Source organism: Grampus griseus (assembly GCF_964374135.1).
Source record: "Grampus griseus genome assembly, chromosome: X".
Taxonomy (NCBI): Eukaryota; Metazoa; Chordata; class Mammalia; order Artiodactyla; family Delphinidae; genus Grampus; species Grampus griseus.
This window is the reverse complement of record NC_138999.1, coordinates 74314943-74323901: the sequence shown is the minus strand read 5'-3', so window position 1 is coordinate 74323901 and position 8959 is coordinate 74314943.

Sequence of the window (8959 nt, the reverse complement as noted above, 5' to 3'; positions counted from 1 at the left end):
GACAATTTCATGTACACATGAACTTAGCCATATAAAATATATCCCAAATGAATGAGGTAGGTGGTAGATGAAAAGGAATGTAGAAGATTAAGTTACTTTAGGCCAAGGTGATCAAAAATGTTCTTTAGACTCTAATTTACATGTATTCATCACTTAGATGTTAACATCCTCTAAGTTTCAACTTTGACCCTCTTTATTTCTCATTCTACCTGTGCTGCCCAATACAGTAGCCATTAGTCACAAGTGGCTATTTAAATTTAAATTAATTAAAATTAAATATTCAACTCCTCAGTCACATTAGCTATAATTCAAGTGCTCAATAATGACACGTGGATAGTGAATTCTGTATAAGGCAATGCAGATTATAGAGCATTCCCATCATTGTAGAGTTTTATCAGACAATGCTTTGAATCTACCCACTTAGCCTAAGAAATTTTGTCTATATCATGCCTCACCTGATCCTGATGATTACTCCCAAATCTGTTTTTCTATGCCTTGCTTTTCTCGCATATTAAATAGGATAATAATAATACCTACCGGGCTTCCCTGGTGGCGCAGTGGTTGAGAGTCCACCTGCCAATGCAGGGGACACGGGTTCGTGCCCCGATCTGGGAAGAGCCCACATACCATGGAGCGGTTGGGCCCATGAGCCATGGCCGCTGGGCCTGCGCGTCTGGAGCCTGTGTTCCGCAATGGGAGAGGACACAACAGTGAGAGGCCTGCATACAGCAAAAAAAAATAAAAATAAAAATAAAAAATAATAATAATACCTGCCAAATAAGATTATTAAGACAATAAAATAAAATAATACATGCAAGTATTCTGAAAATCACTAAACCCATAGTAGGCCCTTAATTATGTTTAATAAATAAGACATGTATTCATCATGACTAATGATAACACTCTTCTGAACCCCAGAATTGTATATTTAACTACTTATTGGAATCCACATTTGAATTTCATGCAGAAACCTCAAACTCAGTAGAGCCAAAGCCAAACTATGCAGTACAAGTCTGTCTTTTGCACAATAATCATTTAAATATTTGAAGACAATCATTATTTCTATTTGTAGATTGTTCTGGGTTAAAAAATACTTAGTCCCATTAATATTTTTGTCTGGTGCTTTCTAAACACCTATGATTTGTTTTAAAATTTTCAGATTAAGTGTCTCATCTTTTGTGAAATTTTTCCTGATCCTATGGTATCTACAAACTGATACATAAATCAATAATTGCATTTCTTATACTATATAGGAAATTGTACCTTTCTGATCATTTCTATCACTAGATGATAAGCTTATTGACCATAATAACTATTTCTTATTATTGCATTCCTAGGTGTTAGCATAGAGCCTGGGCCAGAATAAGGACTAGCCAAACCCTGTTTGGATAAATAAATAAGTGTTTCACAGAGGAAAGGAGCTTTGAATTATGGGCTAAAGGATGACTAGAGTTTAGATGGAGAGAAGAGTAAAAATGGGATTAATGAAGCCATCAGGTTGTGCAAGTATGAGGTGCCTGAGGGGGTGCTGGTGACAGGTGAGTAGGCCAGTTTGATTGGAGAAGAAAATTTATTTAGGAATAAAGTGCAAAATGAGTATGAAAAAGTTTTCTGAATTTAATAGAGAACTCTAAATATTCTATAAGCAGTGAGGAATCACTAGTAAATTGAGATGAGGAAAGTGGTATTATCAAAACAAGTTTCCATCATGGGTTGGGGAAGATGCTAGAGATGGTGATATCAGTTATAAAACTATTGCAGTGGTCCAGGCATGAGGTCACAAAAGTCTCAAAATAAGGTAATTGTATTAAGAAATGTGGGATCAGGGAAAAGGTTCTTAGGCAGAGAAAAAGAAAACAAAGATGATAGAAATTGAGATACCTGATAGATAATCTGGATGGGCTAAAAAGGAAGGTGTTTGGTTTTAGAAATACTTTGGTTGAGGTACCTATGGGTAAGACCTATGAAGGGAAATATTCCACATGTGCATTATATGCTGAACTGAAGCACGAAAACATATTTGACCTAGAGATATGGATTTGGGAATAGATTGCTTGTGTTACTAATGATTATTGAAACTATAAGAATATAGGAGAGTTATGAGGATAATAGTGCATAGAAAGAAAAATAGGCCTAGTACTAGGTCTTGGAGAACGTCCATATTTAGGATTTTGGGGTAAAAAAGATAAGCCAAGGAAAACTGAAAAATAATCATCCAAGAGATTGACTCCACCTTGCATTATGTGAACTGCAGATATTCCGTTGTCTTAAGGCAATGGTTCTTGTTCTAACAAAGTTGGTAAAAAATCATGTTGTTGGCTTAATTTTTAACAATGCTACCATTCTCCACACACTTACATTTTCTCTAATAACTTGGCCATATATCTCCACTATGTATACATTTATCTTTCCACTTCCTTACTATTATTCTTGCCATCATTTTTTTCCTCTGAATGATTTTCCTACAGGAGACAACCGCTGTTTTTTTTAAAGGCAAACAATTATAGCACTTTTGCTTAATTGTCCCATTCACCAGATAAATAGAAGTATCTGTCTTTATTTCAAAAGTATTTAAGATAATGTTTTTTTTTAAGGAATTCTGAAAAGTTTGCAGATATGTAGGCTCTGATAAAAATGTGTTCATCTTAGGCACAATTTCCCAATGTCAATTCCATTAAACATCAGTTTACTTGGTTGCTAATCAGTGTTTGCAATAAAAGATTTTCTTAGTCAAATAGATTTGGAAATGATAGGATAATCAAAGTTAAATGGGTTTCTTAAATGCAGCACACTTCCCAGAGCTTTTAATGTGCTAATGGGTATGGAAAATCTCCAAGAGGACAATATCTTATAAAGCATATCTTAATGAATCATCTTGCTGGGTCAGTACTTCATGGAGCACGTTTTGGAACACATGTATTGAAGGTAAATTGTTTTTCCACAGGCGCTCGTATGTGTAAATGATGTGGACACCAGAATAAGTACTCGCCTAGTTTTGCTGCTTTTATAATTTTATTTACCTCTCCAGTGGTTTTACTTTGTATGAAAATAGGCTTCCCTCCTTGTTCTTTAACGATTTTAGCAAGCACACATCTGCGTTATTTTATAAATCAAAGTGTTAATTGTATAAAAGTTTACGTTTTATTTCCTCATGCAATTCTTCAGGGCTTATGATTGAGTGAGAAAATGTTCACATTTAAATTTTTACTTTTGAAGATTAGACTTGTTCATAAAGTTGCAGAACTACCAACAGGAAGTCCCTTTTATATTCAATAGTAATTTTATTTTTGCCTAGTGGAATAGCATAGTGCGGGAAATAAATAAATAAAAACATTGTTGTTTATACCTTTCTAACTGCTTTGATTAGGTTCCAGAGGATATACCCAAGGGAGAAATTGAGATTTTAGAAAGACACAGAATCCTATCACTTTAAAAACTGTAGGAACAATGCTGCCAAGTGTCAACTTTGTTAGAGTGGTATCACTGCATTATTTCTCCCTATCCTCTATTTTAATAATCTATCTGTGGATAAAAAGAAAATTGTATGAGTAAATAGTATATTTACTTTGATTAAATATTTTGAGTAAATTGTATATTTATATGCTAACAAAGTAATATTAGTTTTTCCTTAAAAGTATGATACCACTATTAAATTATTAGGATGCCTTGATAATATAAAAATTGGGATAACACTGAGAGAATTTTCATTATTGCTATCTTCTCTATGGATGCTTTTAAGATCTGCTCAAACAAAAAAGAAAAACAAACGAAAAAGAAACAAAAACAGAAATTAGTTTGCATTTTTATTTCTTACAGGTTGTCATATGGATAGATGATTCACCTTTTTCTCTATGGCCCCAGGGGATAAAACTAAGAGCAATGGGTGAAGGAGGGAGACAGAATACAGTTCAGTATAAAAATCAATTCTCCAGTAGCCTGAACAGTCCATGTACTATATATAGATTGGCGAGTTCCCAGTTATTTAAGGAGTTCATGTAAAGGCTGAGTGAGCACTTTCCAAGAATGTCATATCATCAAGCATCAGATAACCTTTAAGGTTCTTTTTATTTCTGACATTCATAGTACAGGATTCTATGATTTATAAATTAATATTATTACTAACAGTGTTAACCATGTTCTCTTAAATATACTTTAAATGTTTTATTTGAAAAAGTAATGCATGCACAGAATAAAAAGTATCTTGTATTACAAAAGAAAATATATCTCCAATCCTATATATTCCGGATTCCCCAATTGTCTTGTCTCATCAAAGGCAATTGCTTAACATTTTTTTGTGTATCTCTCTATCATTCTATGATTTGGGTGTAAGTGTACATGCTGTCTCCCTTGTTTTACACAAATTGTAATATACTATGCTTTCTTTTCTGTATGTTACTATATATATGTGTGTATTCTATATATAGTTTTTTCTGTACACATATATGCAATTCATGCATAGTACTTCATCATATGAATTAATTAAACTTTTAAATAGATTTCATTTTTATAGCAGTTTCAGGTTCACAGCAATATCAAGCAGAAGACACATCACACATACTCCTTGCCAGTTTGGAAAGTTGTGCAACCATCACTACAATCCAGTTTTAGGACATTTATATCACCCCCAAAATTTATCTCAGGCCCATTTACAATCAATCCCCACTCTCATTTCTAATCCAGGTACTATTCTGCTTCAGTGGCTAAAGATTTGCCTTTTATAGAAATTTCATGTAAATAAGGTCATGCAGGATACATTCTTTTGTATCTGTCTTCTCTCCCTTGGCATAATATTTTTAAGGTTCCCCTATAGTGTACAATAGTAGTTTGTTTCTTTCTTATTTCTAAATAGTACTCCATTGTATAAAACCACATTTTGTTTAACCACAATATGGATTCTGTCAATTTTACAGCTATTATGACTAATGCTTCTATGAACATTTTATTCAAGTCTTTGTGTTAACATGTTCTTTTTATTGGCATATAGTTGACTTACAAAATTATATTTGTTTCAGGCATACAACATAGTGATTCAATATTTTTATAGATTATACTCCATTTAAATTTATTACAAAATAATGGTTGTATTCCATTTGCTGTACTATCAACCTTGTATCTTATTTATTTTACACATAGTAGTTTGTCCTCTTAATCCTATACCCCTATCTTGCCCCTCTCCTATCACTCTTCCACTGGCAAACATTAGTTTATTCTCTATATCTGTGAGTCTGTTTCTGTTTTGTAATATTTATTAATTTGTTTCGTTTTTTAATTTCCACATATAAGTGAAAACTTACAGTATTTGTCTTTCTCTGTCTGACAGATTTCACTAAGCATAATACCCTCCAGGTCCATCCATGTTGTTTTGAATGGCAAATTTTAATTCTTTTATTATGGCTGAGTAATACCCCATTGTATATGTATAACACATCTTCTTTATCCATTCGTCTGTTGATGGACACTTAGGTTGCTTCCATACCTTGGCTATTGTAAATAATGCTGTTAAGAACATTGGGGTGCATATATCTTTTCGAATTAGTGTTTTCATTTTCTTTATATATATACCCAGGAATTGATGGATCATAGGGTAGTTCTATTTTTACTTCCTTTGAAGAAACTCCGTATTGTTTTTCATAATGACTGCACCAGTTTACATTACCACCAACAGTGTCCTGGGGTTCCCTTTTCTCCACAATCTCACCAACATTTGTTATTTGTGGTCATTTTGATGATTGCTATTCTGCCAGGTGTGAGGCAATATCTCATTGTGGTTTTAATCTACATTCCCTGATGATAAGCAATGTTGAGCATCTTCTCATGTGCCTGTTGGCCATCTATGTCTTCCTTGAAAAAATGTCTATTCAAATCTTCTGCCCATTTTTATTTTTATTTTTTAAATAATGAGTTGTATGAGCTGTTTATATATTTTGGGTATTAACCCCTTATTGGACATATAATTTGCACATATTTCTCCTATTTAATAGATTGTCTTTTCATTTTGGCCATGGTTTCCTTTGCTGTGCAAAAGCTTTTAAATTTATTCAGATCCACTTTATTTATTTTGTTTTGGTTTCTTTTGCCTGAGGAGACAGATCCAAAAAAATATTGCTATGATATATATCAAAGAGTGGTCTGTTTATGTTTTCTTCTGGGAGTTTTACGGTTTCCAGTCTTACATTTAGGTATTTAATTTCAAGTTTATTTTTGTATATGGTGTGAGAAAATGTTCTAATTTCATTCTTTTACATATAGCTGTCCAGTTTTCTCAGCACTACTTATTGAAGAGACTGCCTTTTCCCCATGGTATGCTTTTGCCTCCTTTGTCATAGATTAATTGGCCATGAGTACGTGGGTTTATTCCTGGGCTTTCTATTCTGTTCAATTGATCTATGTGTTAGTTTTTGTGCCAGTGCCATAATGTTTTGATTACTATAGATTTGTAATATAGTCTGAAGTCAGAGATAATGATACCTCTAACTTTGTTCTTTTTTCTCAAGATTGCTTTGGCTATTCAGCATCTTTTGTGGCTCCATATAAATTTTAGGATTATTAGTCCTGTGAAAAATGTCATGGGTATTTTGATGGGGATTGAATTAAATCTGTAGATTGCTTTGTGTAGTATGGATGTTTTAACAATGTTAATTCTTACAATCCATGAACATGGGATATCTTTCCATTTCTTTGTATCATCTTCAATTTATTTCATTAATATTTTGTAGTTTTCAGAGTACAGGTCTTTTACCTTCTTGGTTTTTATCCCTAGGTGTTTTATTCTTTTTGATGCAATTTTAAACAGAGTTGTTTCCTTCCTTTCTCTTACTGACAATTCATTATTATTCTATAGAAAAGCAACAGATTTCTGTATTAATCTTTTATCCTGCAACTTTACTAAATTCATTTATTAGTTCTAGTAATTTTTTTAGTGGCGACTTCAGGGTTTTCTATATATAGCATCATGCCATCTGCAAATAGGGACAGTTTTACTTCTTCCCTTGAACATACATTCTTAGTTTTTTGTGTATATACCTTGGAATGTAATTGCTGGGTCATATGCTAAAGTTATGATTAACTCTTTAAGGTATTGCCAAATTATTTGCCAAAGGGATTGCTCCACTTTTTAATTTTCAGCAGCAATATATGTTCATTCCAGTTTCTCACTATATCCTATAGTGAGTATAGTTGTCTTTTGGATCACAGCCATTCTAGTGAGTTTATAGTGATATCTCTTTGTGATTTTTAATTTATATTTCATAAAGCAATTGTATTGAGCATCTTTTCATGTGTTTATTAGCCATTCATATAACTTATTTGATGAAATGTCTTTCAAATGTCTTGACCATTATTTTAAATATTTAAAAGATTTTATTTTTAACACGTTTTTAGTTTCACAATAAAATCGAAAGTATAAAAATTTCCCATAACTGCCCCTGTTCTCACAAATGCTCACCTTCCCCAAATTTCAACATACCCCACCAGAATTACATTTTTTACAATTGATAAACCTATACTGATAGATCATTTACACCCAAAGTCCATAGTTTATGTTCGGTTTCATTCTTGGTGTTCTGCACTCTAAGGGTCTGGAAAAATGTTTAATGACATGTATTCATCATAATAGCAACATACAGAGAATTTCACTGCTCTAAAAGTCCTCTGTTTCACCTACTCATCATTTTTACCCCATCTCTATCTCCTGGAAAGTACTTATCTTTTTCATGCCTTCATAGTTTTGCCTTTTTCAGATGCCATATGTTACAATCTTATAATATGAAGCCTTTTTTAATTAGTTTCTTTCACTTAGTAATATGCATTTATGTTTCCTCCATATCTTTTCATGGCTTGAAAGCTCAATTCCTTTTAGTGCTGAATAATGTTCCATTTTCTGGATGTTCCACAGTTTATTTATCCATTCACCTCCTAGAGGACATGTTGATTGTTTCCAAGTTTGGGCAATTCTAAATAAAGCTGCTATAAACATCTTGTGCAGGTTTTTGTGTGAACATACGTTTTCTCCTCCTTTGAGTAAATACCAAGGAGAGTGATAGCTGGGTCATATGGCAAGAATATATTTAGTTTTGTAAGAAACCATAAAACTGTCTTCCAAAGGAGCTGTACCATTTTGCATCCCCACACAAAGTGAATGAGAATTCTTGTTACTCCACATCCTTTTGGTGTTATGTGTTCCTCATTTTGACCATTCTAAGAAATGATTAGGAGTATTTCATTATTGTTTTAATTTACTTTTCACTGATGACATGTAATATGGAGCATCTTTTCATATATTTATGTGCCATCTGTATATTTTCTTTGGTGAGGTGTCTATTAGGGTCCTTGGCCCATTTTTTAATTGGTTTTTTTTTGTTTTCTTGTTGAGTTTTTGAGTTGTTTGTAAATTTGGGGTTTTAAACTTATTTATTTTATTTTATTTTTAATAAAAAATATATTTAATGTTTACAACATGATGTTTTGTTATACATGTACATAATGAAGTAATTACTATAACTAAGGTAATTAACATATTTATCTCCACACATAGTTACTATTGTGTTTGTGTGTGTGCTGAATGCACCTGATATGTACGCTTTATCAAATTTCCAGTATATAACACAGCATTATTAACTATAGTCTTCATGATGTATGTTTGATTTCTAAAACTTATTATCCTCCATAACTGGAACTTTGTATCCTCTAGCCAACGTTCCCCCATTTCCTCCACCTCCCTACCCCTGGTAACCTCCATTCTACTCTTTGCTTCTGTGACTTTAACATTTTTAGATTGCACACATAAGACCATGCAGTAGTTTTCTTTCTGTGTCTGGTTTATTTCACTTGGCATAATGTCCTCCAGATTATTTCTTTCTATATTTGGGTTAACAGTCCTTTATCAGATGTGTATTTGCATGTATTTTCTCCCAGTGTGTTGCTTGTCTTCTCATTCTCTTGGTGTTATCTGTTGCAGAGC